At 38.6% G+C, this 14,647-nt stretch overlaps 1 protein-coding gene across 9 annotated transcripts in view; it reads left to right on the forward strand.

Annotated features, from left to right (window-relative positions):
* The window catches only part of KLF12 (KLF transcription factor 12), a 264,047-nt gene that overhangs the window by 4,556 nt on the left and 244,844 nt on the right, over window positions 1-14,647 (forward strand). The window lies entirely within an intron of this gene.

A 14,647-nucleotide genomic window follows, 5' to 3' on the forward strand; every position in this document is an offset into this window, starting at 1 on the left:
CTTGCAAGTGCAAAATATGAAAGCGTGAAATTGCTGTGTTTCCTATGCAGTAAAAAAGATTTTTTAAAATTAAATTCATGATTACACTAGAAAGGAGAAATGCTTTTGCACTGAAGTTCTGAGGACACTGTCAACCTTGTTTGTCATTGGAAAAAGTTCCATGTAATCTTACCCTGTGTTCAACAACTAAACTTTAGACAGTCCTCTTGCTTCAACTGAATGATTTTTTTAAAGTTGCTGCTAAACACAAAAACCTCCCAAACAACAGCAAAAATTATGTTTGATGATTTGGTGTCAAAATGATTGCATTAGTTTATAGTTAGACAGACGTATGTTGACAAACTTGACTGAAGTGTTGATCAGACCTTGTGGCACCGTTGCAGAAGTGGGTAAAATTGGGCCGGTCTGAGGAAAGTTGTGGAGTCAGTTTTGGTTGTTATATGAATATGTGTATGTATCTATATGTAGATATAAATTCCAGCACTAATCATGCTGTGTTTGCATTTTGAATCTTCTGTGCAGAAAGTTTGCTTAGATTTTCTGCCCTGAACATGTGAACTTTTTCATACTTGTGCAGAGTTTGGTGTGACTGATAGGGTTGAAGTTCATATGAAATCTGTGCTCTAGTTTGCTCCCAAGCAGTGACTGTAGGAGATTAGCTCAGTTGCTCAGAGCATGATGCTAATAATGCCAAGGCTGTGAGTTCTGTCCTTGTATGAACCATTCATTTAAGAGTTGGACTCAGTGATTTTGCAGGTCCCTTCCAAGTCAGAACATTCTGTGATTCTACAATGTGAAAAAGGTAGACTGTTCTTTAATTAGTTCTATTTACCTTTTGACTGCAGAGAGCTCTTAAAATAGTACTGGGAGATAGGAAGAAGAGGGAAAATGAGCATGGCTTTGCCAGAAAGCGTAGGTATGCTGTATATAACACTGAGATTGTGTGGACTTCGTTAAGTTCTGTGTAATAGCTCTTCGTATGAATTAGAAAGTTTTATCTAAACTTGGGACTAAACCAAAATTGAATTATTATATATATTTTATTTTTCTTTTGCACCTATGTCTGCTGCAGAATGATGTGTTTTGATCTGGAGAAGACAAATTTAAATTATGGTGTGTTTTGGTTCTGTAGCTATTTCTGTAATTTCTTGGATTTTTGGGATGGCATAGTGGCATGAGCCATCCCAGTATTTCTCAAATACATGGGAAAATACTTGGGAGTGAATATGTAAAGTCATGTGATCTATATTCAGGGATTGTATGCTTTATAGTGTCTGTTTCTTCATGCGCTCAACATCTGTATACACCAACTCCTGTGCCAGAAGAGTCCCTTCAGCCACAACTACAAGGGTAGGGCTTACCTTGGTGCTGGCTTGCTAATTTTTTTTAAGTTCAGTAGAATCACAAGGATGCAAAAGCTGAGGTTTGTGGGAACTAAAAGTGTTTGTCAGGATCAAGGGAGGTGCTGTGATTGAAGAGTATTAAAATATATGTTCGGAGATCTAAATAAAGTTGGCCAAGACTGTCACATGCTGACATTTCTGACTCTCTGAATGTGATCCTAGTAATGTCTGTGCTTTTTTAAAAATCTGGTTTGTTTATTTATACATAGAACTGTTTTTTTAAAAATTTGTTTGTTTCTTGTAACAAACGCCCTCGTGTGCAATGGTGTTTATCCTTCTGTGGGTGGCTGGCAGTGCTGGCATTAACAGCGTTAGGCATTGCAGCGCAGACCAGCACCACTTGAGTTAAGGAATGTCTGGTTAGCAGTAGCAAGCTTTTGTCCTCTCTGTGAACCAGCCTTCAGGACGGGGATGAGGCGTGCTCTTTGCTAATGGCTGGCACGGTATTTGCTACATAGCAGAGTAATGATGGGACTCAAAAATCCCGAGCTTTGTTCCTGGCCTGGCTGTGGGGCGAGTGTGTTCTCGTTGTTTAAACATAGAACAATCAAATGCCTGACCTTGGACATCAGCGCTGCTAAGGGGATAATTAATCAGATGATGTATCATGTCGGGAGACCCGAGTTCTAGTCTCGTTTTTGTCATGTGTCACCTGGGACAGGCACTTTGTTACCCTCTCCGTAAGGTGGGAAGCAGTGACCCTAATTCCCTGTTAATGCGGGGTGCTGTCCAGTGGTCAGAGCAGCCAAGAGCACAGGATTTTTCGTGCTAATGCTGATCCTCATGCCGACTGCCTAAATAATTTCTTTTTCTCTGCCTCGTCCAAGAAGAGCTTTTCTGGTGGTGGTGTTGCATCTCTGCTCTGGAGCCTTACAGGTCCCTGAGAGCAGCATAGGCAGCGCAGTGATGCTGGCAGGCTGCGTGGGTGCAGGGGGTGTGTGCACAGAGCTCAGGCCAGCTGGAAATAAGGTCAGGTCCATTCGCAGAGCTGGAGATGCTATCAGTGAGCTCTGGAAGCCTTCCTGAGCCTGAGTGAACTGTAATTCTCATATACTTTGTTCAAGTCTTGACAGGCTGCCATTGACAGAGGTAAAAGCAACTATCTGTAACCCAGCATTTTCTCTCTGTGGACAACAAGTCTTTCAAAAAAGTACTTTTTACAGAAAAAGTACTGATTTTTTTTTGCATTTTTTTTCCTACCAAAGTTGTCAGAAGTGGCTGGTTCAGATAGTCAGTGTTTTCAGATACTTTAAAATTACACTTTGAAGAACCAGTCACTGAGCATTTCTATTGAAATGATTGAAGTTTGTTACATGGAATATGCAGTATTAGAAATTCATTACATCAGTTTCAAAGAATACCTGTTATTTGTTATTTACCATGGATATTATTCTTTTGTTTTTTTTTCCCCCATGGTACCAGCATTTAAAGATGGTCTGCAAAGAATTGAAGGGACCTTTTATAGCAAACGTAATAAAATGTTATCATCTGAGGTAGCTACTGAGATATTTAGGATTAATGATATCAATTGCCAATTCCTCCTAGAAAAAAGGGAAGATGATGACTATTACTATTATGTAGTAACACTTGACAGGAATCTGATAAGGACTTAAAATCAGAATAATATAGAAATGTTGGGGGTTTTTTTGTTTTGTATCTGTCTTTGAGTGTTTAATGCTGGCATGAAACGCTTTTGAGTTAGTCTTCAAATAAGAGTTGGCAGTGCTCTAGAAGAGCATGTAAAGAGCTGTGATTGATGACACTTTAAAATCTTTTAAAGTGTTGGACAGTAGTTGGAGCTCTTCCAGTTCCTTTTTCCACAGTTGCAAGAAAATTCCAAGTGGAAAATGAAAAGATTTTTCTTAAGAAAAAAAAAGTAGAGAAAAACATTCCTTTCCACTTTCTTATAAATTGGTAACAGTTACAAGGTGACTTAATTTTTCACTTGTTCCATCTAGTCAAGGAAATCTTTTGTATAGACAGTGCCCTACACAATTTTGAAAGGAAAAAATGAGGTTTTGAAAGTGAGAGTATGCAGAGTTGGTCTAGTTAGGAGGCAAATTTGGAGGCTGCTATTTCTGACAGCATTGCCATTTTCACTTTTACTTTTGAGATATATATTCAGCTAAATCAACATTTGGCTAAAATGTCTATCTTGAAAGAGTATATCTTAATACTTGGAGACCTCCTATTTTGAGAAGATGGTAGATTTGTATTTTTTTTATTGTGGCTTTAGTGGGATAAAATTTACAACAGTCACATCTAACAATTAAACATAATAAACTAAAAAAAAAATAAAAAAAAAGGTGCACTTTCTCTGCTTTGCATTCCAGCCAGTATCTGAGATAGATTTATTTTGTGCTTGCTGGAAATGTGCTGTCCTTTGGGTTTCACATGTTGCTGGATTTAGGAACACAGCATTTCTTCTGCATTGCGATGCTAAAGAAGTATGTGGGATAGGCAGGGATGGAAGATGGAACTCTATGCATAGCAATCACAGACACCTGCCTAAGTCAGTTCTGGTGGAGAGTTTGAATAAAATACTTTCCTTTTCCAAAAAAGAAGAGCTTAGCTCATCCTCGCCTCAGAAGTGTATACTAAAATCACGACACCAGAATAATTCTTATGGTCAAAAGACCTTCAGAAAACCTCTCTGTTGGCTGACAGAGCAGGAAGTCTCAGATGTTTAGTTGGCAGCTAAATGAGTACATTGTAGTTGTTAAAATACAAGTGAGAGAGCACTTGCAGTGCTCAAATCCTGGGAGAAGCACTGGAGGGTCCTGAAGGGTTAGGTGGTGGTGAAGAAGGAATACCAGTTTCTGTGGGCTCTTCTTGCAGCTTTAGTTATTTGGTGTTTAACTTAGCCCATATATGTGAGAGCAGGTAGACCCAGCCAGGCTGGGATTTTCTATGTAGGGACGGCATCAGGAGCACAGTCGTTTGATACCCAAGTCTTCTTGAGGTCATAGCCTGAAGTCCATCAACAAAAATGAAAGGTATTTGTAACTTCAGATCCCACATCTTCCCCCAGTACTACTGAAGTTCCACTTGTGTGGCTTTCAAAACAAAAAGGAAATAAAAAAAAGAGGAATTAAAGTAGTTTCTTGTGATGGTTTCTGAGTGCAGTTGATGCTGTGTGTTCCCATCCATCAGTTCTCATCCCTGTATATTTAGTTATTGCTTTTTGCCTCTTGCCAGCAGCGCTGCTTAGCCTCTCTTTGGATGAGGAATGCTGCTCTCTTCCTCTTGCTGTAACCCTTCTGTTGATTACTTTGTCATTAAAAAGCTGCTGAATTCTTACAGGCAGCCACATTTTCTGGATACTGGACTATTTCAAAGTGGCTTCCCTTTAACAAAAACTCTAGCCACTTTAACTACTCCCCATGCCTGTTGTTTTTTTGTTTTTTTTTTTTTTAACATTTCTACTTGTGCAGTTGTGTTTTAAAGACATCTGACCTAAGAAGCCTTTACAGATTATATATATATATATATATATATATGTATGTGTGCATTTGCTGAAATTGCTACTTGCTTTGCATAAGGATTATGTTCCCAGGAGTTCAGTGCCTAACTGGCAAGCCCTTGGAGCAGGCCTGCCCTCCTGAAAGCATGGCTTTCCATGGCAGAGAGGGAAAGGTGGGGTGAAGGTGTTCCCTGCATTTGGTTGCAGGTGCCATAGTGTCTTTCAGCAGATCAGAGCAGGCTAAGGTTACTCCCATACCCAAGCTGACTCCTTGCATATTACTGTGATATCAAAAATAGAAACATGAGGTTAGTGTGAAAAGTCTTTTCATATTGCTAATGTATTAGAAATACAAAAATAATCAGTGGAAATATTCTCCTTGTGTTAGACAATGTTAGAACTAGTTCAGAAAACCCAGAAATTCTAATCTCTCAAAGAATCTGTTAACAGTAATTTTGAAGGAGAGAACAGAAATGAGACACATGCTATGGCAGTCATTTGGTATGATCTAAAACAGTAATTCCAGTCAGTATTTGACAGACACTATAGAATTTTCAGTTTAAAAGCTGAATGACTAGACTGAAGCTCTTTTGGAGCTTGAGGTTTGGCAGCTGTGTCAAGTACAGAAATTGTGTCCTAAGAGTGTTTTGATGCTGCTGAAATGCCATAGAAGAAGTGAACCCACAAAGCCACATTTACAAGTTGCAAAGACTTCTAAGGATTTCTGCCTAGATGAACAAGTTGGAATTTAGCCACAGAAGTTCAGCGTCTTGGTGGTGGACAGGTTGGTATTTAAGCAGATAGCACACGAGGTGTGCAAGTCAAATTTAGTATTCTCACTGGAGGCAGGGCTTGGTGAAGTGAGAAGTAATATTATATATGTACTACAGTATCTCTCATAAAATCAAATTGTAGTTTCATTGATTTGTCTATCAGAGGAGACCATTGTGATCGTCTAATTCAATTTCAGTAATGCCATCAGTAGAGTATCACCTTGTCCTGCATGTGCATGGTCTCTTGGAGCTGGAACATTCTGTGAGTAGATGTTTGTAATGTAAAAAACTTTATGCAGCAGGCAATCATCTGTCATCTTTGGTGAGCTGTTCCAGTGGTTATAATTACTCTAATCTCTAAGCATTATTTCTTCCCTGAATTTAGCCATGTATTTGGCTTCCAGCCACTTAACCTTGTTATACTTCTGTCTCTTAAATGAGTGGTCAACCAGTCTCTTGTCAATTCCTTCTCTGTCTTCATTTTCAGAATATGCATAATTGAACTGTGTTTTACTTCATAGCTGTTAAAGACAGTGAATTGATTTAAATAATTTTGACTTCAAAGTAGTGGGCAGGAAAACTTGATTTAAACAATTAGTTTAAATCTTGTTTGCTTTCTGCAGTTCTTACTAATTTTCCATTCCTAGTGCTATCTTTTGGGTAAGAGATGCTTAGAGTGCTGGTAAACAGCAGACAAAATAGTCTTTACACGGGGTATTCTCAAATTGTTATTTGAGACAATGCATTGTATGCATACCTGTATATTTTTTAAGTTTGTGGAATTCATGCTCATTTGCTGTGTTTGAATTTTCGGATGTTTAATATTACAGTATGGCTGATGTGCTTCTGATTTACTAGGCAGTTCAGTTTTATGATTGACTTTGTCAACTATACTTAGAAATTAGAACTCATAAACCATGAAAAACATAATTAAAATAATTTTATTAAGATCTTGATTTCTTTTTGATATGCCAGGTTTCTTTAAATATCTAGATAAATTGTATTAGTGTTATAATTAACTTTTATGGTGAATAAAGGAAAAATAGTACTTTGAATTAAGAGAAACTCAATTTCTGTTAAAAATACCCTGGGGAGTTTTATAACTAGTAGCTATCACCCTTCGGCATATTGTTTATATTAAAAGACTGTAAGAGAAACATATTTACCTAGTTTAATTTGCTTATGACCTTTTTTTTTCAACTTCTGAATGATCCAGTATTTTGTGGTGGTTGAATAAGCTGTGAGAAATAAGATATTCTCTTCTGTCCCTGCCTACTGATTAGTTTGTATTTCAGTTGTGTTTAGTCTGTGTTTTTTATAGGGTATGTAGTGTATATGAAATTTTAACAGCAAATGGGTACTGCTTGGACATTGATGAAAGAAGGAATATAAATTGGTTTCATAAATTCAAATGTAATTTTGGTAAAAAATTTAAATAAGAGTCAGAATTTTTCATTGGACCATATAATAGTGTTACAGGAAAAAGCTATTTCTTTACCAGACAGGTTTTGGAGAAGCCTTGGTTAACCTGCTCCTTCTAAACATTGTCAAAAGGTAGGATTGGCCAGCTACTCTTGCTTTGTGAAACTGCATATGAAAATAATTTTTTCAAATACTTGATTTATTCTCAGCTGGTGACACTGACACCCCAGTTCTGAGGTGCCTTTTTGGGCATGTCTATTCAGTATATTATCTAAAGTATGACACAGGATGCTTCTTGGCCAAAGGTACCAGCTGAGCAGGGGCACCCAGAGTCCAGTGTTCTGTGTGCTTACCTGGTGCTGCACTTCTCAGACCTTCAACTCTCTTGCTCTGTTTTGTTTTTTTTTGTTTTTGTTTGTTTTTTTTTTTTTTTTGTTTTGTTTTTGTTTTTGTTTTTTTTTTTTTTCTTCCTGTGCTTTTTAGAGATAATTTCAAATTTTATAATGGGATAGTCCACTTCCTCTCCCCTGCAACTACTTTTCATTAATCATACCAGTTTCAAAAGAGTTACTAAGAAAACCTCGTGATTTTGCTGAGCTTTGCTCAACTTGGGGAAATTTTGCTCTTTATCGCTAATCTTATCTTTGAAGCCCTGCTGGTGCTCAAGCAAACCAGACCTTTTCACTTTAATGGTTTCATCTTTTTTTGGGAGACATTTTTCAGTGCTTAGATATACACTGCTCTATTTACTCAGTCTTGAAAGGGATACAGTTATCTAATTAAAACTTAATTTCTGCATATTCTGAATTTAAAACTGTGATCATAAGTAACCTTATTTTACAGGGAAACTAAAGGTGTGCCTTTCTCCTTTTTTTTCCCTGCCTTCTCCCTATCTTCTTGAAACAGCAACTAAAGACCAAAGCAAGATTGTTTTGCTTGCCAGTTTTTTCATTGTGTAGTTTCATTCAGTGTGATAACTTCCTTTCTACTTGTATTTGTCATGGAGCCAGGCAAAATGATGTAGGACACAAAGCTATCAAAAAGCAGTACAACTGGAAAGGTAATTTGCTTCTTCCTCAAAGAGGGAGAAGGAAGCTTGTTGGCTGTTTTGCTTTCTTTTTGCAAATTGACGTAAGTAGTGCAGATCCTGTGAAAAGGATCAGGGCTGGAAACAAGGACCATTGTGCAGTCTGGCCTTGTGCAGCAAGTTAGGAAACTGGAAAGTGGTGGTCAGAGGAAAGGTTTTATTAATGCATCAAGCTGCCTGAGAGCAAAATGGACCAGGTAAAGAGCACAAACAAAATACATTACAAAACTAATTTTACAGTCACCTCATGCACTGCTACTGCGAAACAAATTGGCCTGCAAGGAAAGATGCCACCTTTCTAAGATCCAGCTGACCTTTGGTGATCTGTTAGTCCCGGCATTTGCTCCAGTTCCGCCTCTTTGACCGACTGTTCTTCAGTGTGGTGTCTGTTGAGGCTTCCAGTGGGATGCTTGCACTTTCCTCTGTTGAGCTTGCTACTCTTTAGGATCTTTGTTCTTTAGGAACTGCCATTTTATTAAGAAATAGCCCCATGCTATCTGGCAGTGATGTGCAAGGCTCCTGAATGAAGCTCATGAGCATCTTGACACAGAACTTCTGAACTTTGTCATCTGACAGTGCTTTGCATGGCAAAGAAGAAATGTGAGCCTAAGCTCACATTGTGGTCGTTAGCTTAAAATCTTTCCCTTACAAAGGCTAATACTGATTCAATTTTCTTATTCAAGCAGGATGTTTAGATATTGCTTCTTTTTCACCAGTAATGTTGCTCTTGCTTTCTCTATGCAATGACTGTTAGCCCTTTTATCTGTTTTTACTTCTGAGGTTCTAGGGTTTTTTTTAATCCAAAAGTAGATTCTATTGCACAATTCTAAATGTACAAACCAGTCATACCTTTAATTTACATTTTTGTGTTATAAATGACATGGCATTTTATAGGTCTCTGGAGCCCTGAATTTCTGCTGAGGATTTATTGCAGAAAACAGCGTGGTGAAGCAGTAACCCCTTGGTTTCTGGGTTGGTGCCATAGGCAGCTGGAGCTGCACATGGTGGCTCAGTGCTGGTGTCTTGTATTACCTTTGGAAGAGCTTGTAGTACCTCACAATGGTACCTACATGGAAAGCAACTCCATTTCTTTAATTTAGGTCAGGCTGTCAGATGCTTTATGTGTCCTGCTCTTCTGTAACTGGGACAGCTGAGGTTTGAGGTGACCATGACTTTGCTGGCATTCCAGCAGGAGGGTCTCGGGGGTCCTTTCCTCTCCTTGCAGTCTTGGGTTGGTGTGCCTTTACTATGTGTCCTTGTGTTTGTTCTCCCTCCAGGATCTTGGGAAAATATTTCCATTCTTTCCCATGTGTTTCCCAGTGGTGCTCTTGCACTCTGTGGATTGCCCTTCTCTGGGATGAAGGCAGGATGCGGGGGAGAGAAACAACTAAATTAAGGGGTGTGGGGAGGACATAAATGGTCCAAGAAAAGTGAAGGTGTGTGTTTTATGAGTAAATGGTGGCAAAAGAAAGCCCTTTGTTGCTCAGTGTTGACTTAAGGTCTTTTGAAAACTACTTGCTGCTGAGTATACTTACCATGCAACATGGATTTCTCTTTTTGCAGCACTGCTAATTATCCCCTGAACATCTTGTCCATTACTGTCATCTCAGTCATGAGCTGTGAAATGATGTTTTTTATTCTGCAGACAACTTTGAGACTTGCTGCAAGGCAGAAACTAGTTTTCACTGCTTACCAAAGAAATTTATGTACCTAGTGTAATGGCTGGTGTGTTAAGTGATTCTGTTGCAATGGATTCATTTTTGTTGTTAGAACAATCCTCTCTTGTGTCAGAAGTCTTCTGGCTGTTCCTTCAATGTTTTGGGTTTTATTTTGTGTGCTGTTCTTGAATATGTGTCTTTGTAAGTTGCAGATTCGTGCTGGATGCAGTGAATTGCTGCAGCTGAAGCCCATGAGTTTGGCTCTGTGCATATTACATCCAGAGGAGGTTCTCCAAGGGCTGCTGTTTCTTTGGTTACCCTGAGCCACCAAAAAGCATCCATTTCTTAACCAGTGTTGAGTTTTCTGAGTAAGCAAAATGCAACATCTTGAGCTCTGGGTATGTTCTGTGTAGTAAAACAGTTGCTGAAGGTGTCTTGTAGATAGATGTGAGCAGATGAGCGGGTGCGATATGTATTTTTCCAGTCCATATTTTGGTGAAGCTTCAGAATCTTTGTTTTTCAGCAGGAATGTTTGGACACAAAATGCTCTCTAAATATATCATGTAAAAACACATTACCTGGCTGTTTGGAAACAGAAGTCTCACAGAACTTCTAACAGACAGGAAAATGAATTTCTGTGTTGCTTTGATCTGCCTTCAGTGTGCAGGAGCACAGAAATACTGTTGCAGGCATTTTGTTTTAAAGTTTGAAGTTGTCACATTTATCAAAGTGGAATTCATAAATTTGTTCTTTCTATTTAAGACTTTACTTTTTCCTCCTTTCTTCTTCAAGTAGTTATATTATGTTATTGCTGCTTAGCTTATGATCTTGCTTCTTCCAAAGATCTCATCTACAAAATTACTTTGAGTATATTTTGTGCTCCTCACCATTTATTTTATGTCTGCAGGCTGCAGTGAGCAGTCATGCCTTAAATTGTTGTAAATATCTGTCAAATAAGAAAAATAGTAGAAAAAAGATCAAGTAAGCAGCATTCTGTTAAAACATGCTGCTCTGTTCCTAGACTTGATTTCTATATTCATTAATATTTGAACTTTACTATGAGATGCATAATAATGTTTTTAGAGAAGGTGGTGAAATACACACTGTAAGTGATACACTGACTGATGCTTTGAAGTCATTTAATAAGTGCCTCATTTTTACGCATGCAAAATAAATGTAATGCTGTTTACTCTGGACACTTTTAAGTCTGCCATTGGGAAAAATATGTACAAAAGCTGAGTAATACAATGGTTATAAGATGTGTGCTTCAGATGGCAGGGTCCAGGGAGATTTCTGTAGATGCTTGCTATGTACATTACTTCAGTTGCCTTTGTATGCTGATATGTTTTTTTGGAAGATATAAGGAAAGAGTGTAACTTCTTTGTCAGTCTGAGAATAACTTCTGTGAGCCTTGTAGCCATGAAAAGTGTATTGAAGGAGGCTGTTTGCAAGAGGTATTACCCACTTGGTTTCCTTGGAAACATGAAACATGATTTACAAATATTGACTTCAGAAAGCTGCAGCTTAGAGGAAATCCTAAACTGTTGGTTCAGGCTTTTAAATTAATATCTCTAAAGAGTTCTGGCCATGTTGAAAGTCACTGCATGTCCACAGAATGACATTTATAATAATTCTGTGTTTCTTGGTGTAATAGCCAATTCTGAATGCTGGAGGACTGGAAAGAAATCTGAGTTTTAATGGAAAAGGGGTTCTGAAAAGGGATACTGGAAGCCCTGGCTCCAGTTTCACCTGTGTTAAACAGGTCAACTCCAGACAAAATGAAAAAATTGATCCTCTTAAAAGTCAGATAGTGCCTTACCACTGATGGAGTGCAATATGGAATACTTTCTTCATGGTGAAATTTAGATGCTGTAAATTATCATTCATGTCTTGTAAATGTTTTAAAACTGTGGAGGAGGTTGAATGCTCCTTGTTATAATCATACAAGGGATCATGTGATAAACTTAAGTAAATTACATTTACTGGGTAACTTATTTTTATTGTATAGGAATTTTAATATACACTTACTTTTAAAGACTTCTGGTCATAATTTGGTCTTGATGGCCTCGTTAAATTTTTTTAATGAAAAGCTGCTTTATCCCTGGAGCACAGCATTAGGTTATCTTGAAATTGGTGTTAGATTTATGTTGGGGGGATGGAAAAGAGCACCGGTATGAGAGAAGTGTACAGCAGAGTGTTGCGTACATGTTGTGAGTACTGACTGCTGGGTAAAGATTGCCTCTGTGCACTTGTTAGTGAGGAGCAGGTCTTGGTTCAGTTACTCCAACTGAGGTGCTGCTGGCTGTGGTTTAATTTGTTCTTCTAGTGTCAGTACTGCCTTATGTGGTTCCAGTTACCACCCATCTCCTATGGTGCATGTTCCTCTGTCACTTCTGCTGTCAGCAGGCTGGATTGAGTTAAGAAATTGCCCAACTTCTTCTGTTTTACTGAGTTATTCTTAACATAAGTTATTTTCCCAGTCCATCTCCCCATAGCTGTTGCTGTGCAGGAGCATATCAGGTGGTTGGCAGCATGAAAGCACCTCTACCCATTCCCAAAGTGGGAAAGCCTTGTATTCCCTGTGCTCTTAATCTGGAGAACACTTCCAGAGCAGAGATGAGGTGGGATCTTGGGTTTTCCTGCAGAAGAGGTTTTCCTGCAGAAGAGCCACGTGTTTGACTGCTGGTTGTAGTGCTAGTAGTTTCATGGCCATGAGAAGGTGGCAAGGTAAAGTTTTTAAGAAGGTATGATGTATTCAGATGAAAAAGTAAAGTAATTTGAAAGAATATGAGCATAGTCTGTGCTTCTGTTTTAGACTGGGGTAAGATTTTTTGTCTCAAGCCATTGGATTCTTTTCACCCAAGATGTCTTTCACGTTTTATACAAAACATTACTGTGCTTATGAACTGCGCTTTGCTTGGAGATTATAAAGGTGTTTATGGTAGGTGGCCTAATGTGGCCTTATGTAGCTGTACTAATTAAGGCAGGATGAGCCTAGGGCTACCTTCATCTGGGATTGCAAGAGGATTTTACGCTGAAAGTGGGAGGTGGGATGCAGGCAGGTGGCTGCACAGGTGCTTGTAAGGATCAATAGGCAGAGGCATTGATAATGTAGGCAAGCAAGGACTGCTGAAACCTGTAGGTCAGTCTGTCAGATAAGATGGCTATGTCTGTGAGCTGTATGTCTTGTGAGACTAAGGGCTGACAGCAAATAGGATACCACAAAAGCCTTCCTGCATGAGCCAAGCAGTGCTACTTTTCTCATCAAGCCAGTTGAACTAAGCAGAAATGCTTTGCTCAGTGGTTCTGTAAATAGTGTCTAACATCCTGAAGGCTACAAGGCTGTTTGTCTCTCTGGATGCTAAGGAAGGATTCATCTGTATTGTTTTTCAGTGGCTGGTTCTAGCTGGTGAGTGTAGCTTGTTCTTGACATACCCCAGGCAGTGGCTATGGATTACAGTGGAAGAGGCTGTGAGGAGGCAGGGAGATTAATGAACAGGAGGAGGGAATTAGAGACCTGTGGAAAAGAAAGTTCATATACAGAAAAAAATACAAAAAAGTGGAAAATGGCAATGTGGTAAAATCCCAGAAAACAATGGAAACTCTTGTTGGTAACTTGTGTCCTGAAGCTTTGAGCTGAAGGGGCGGTCAGTAAACTGCAAAAAAGTCTTCTTAGTGATTGCAGAAGGAAGACTGAGAAAGGGCAGGGCTTGAGTTTTAGGGTGGGGTGGTTTTTGTTTGGTTGTTTTTAAAGTTCACAGATAATCAAAGCAGAAGGTAGGGTTGTGTATGGCTGAAGTCAGAACAGGAATACAGAATTGTTCACTGAGGATTGTAACCATGCCTCAAAAATTGAGTATGAAGGCTTAGGATGGCAAACATAGGAAGATAATGATATCAAATTAACTCTAGTTCTTTGTGTAACCAAATAAACTACATGGATTACTGCAAAGTCAGTCAAGATGGGAAAAAGGGTTTACAGCATAAGAATTCTGCTAAAATTAGGATTGTTTTCATGTGAAGCCATTTTATATTGCAGGATTGATTGTAAGATAAATATCTCTAGAGGAATCTGGAGAGAAGATACAAAAAACTTAGAAGGATGAAGGAATAACTGCCATGAAGATGTACAGAGAATTCTTAGAATACAAAAGTAGAAGATAAAAATGTATGAGATGGCAGTGTGATATTGCTACTATTATTCTGTTTTTTTTCATTTCATAATATGATGAGTGTCTTCCGAGTATCACTCACTTTAGGTGATTAGAATCATAGCTATAGATGATTCTCCTCTAAGGGAAAAAAAAACCACCCGCAGACCTGTTGTTTTTTACTGATTTTCTGGGGCATCACCACTAAATTGGTAGTTGCAAAAACTCACTCCTGTAGAAACACCAAGGGAACTTCATATATTCACTCTTTTTCTGGCAGAATACTGATGATATTTTTAGTTTTAGAATCTTTTTTTTAGCTCGTAGGTAAGTTTAGGTAGATTTAGAAACATAGGTAGATTTAGAAACACGTGATATTTATTTATCTGTTGCTTGTATAATATTGGAGACTCAGAGCACCTCTTGTCTAAAGCAGCTCCAACCGAGCATCAGCGTCAGTCCTCAGATACATCGGCCCTTACTCTAGGTTGTATTGACTTATGTGAATAAGGTGATGAAAGAAGTGGGAGATGACATTAGGCACAGATAAAGAGAAATAGCAATTCAAGTAGAAAGTAAGTATCTATTTCTCACTTACCTTCAGCCTGTGATGTGTGTGAATCTCTGACTACCAGCCACTTGTCTTACCAGGCATGAGAGCTACAGGGTGTTAGAGCTTTCAGGACAGAG

The sequence above is a fragment of the Passer domesticus genome, chromosome 2 (assembly GCF_036417665.1).
Source record: "Passer domesticus isolate bPasDom1 chromosome 2, bPasDom1.hap1, whole genome shotgun sequence".
Classification (NCBI taxonomy): Eukaryota; Metazoa; Chordata; class Aves; order Passeriformes; family Passeridae; genus Passer; species Passer domesticus.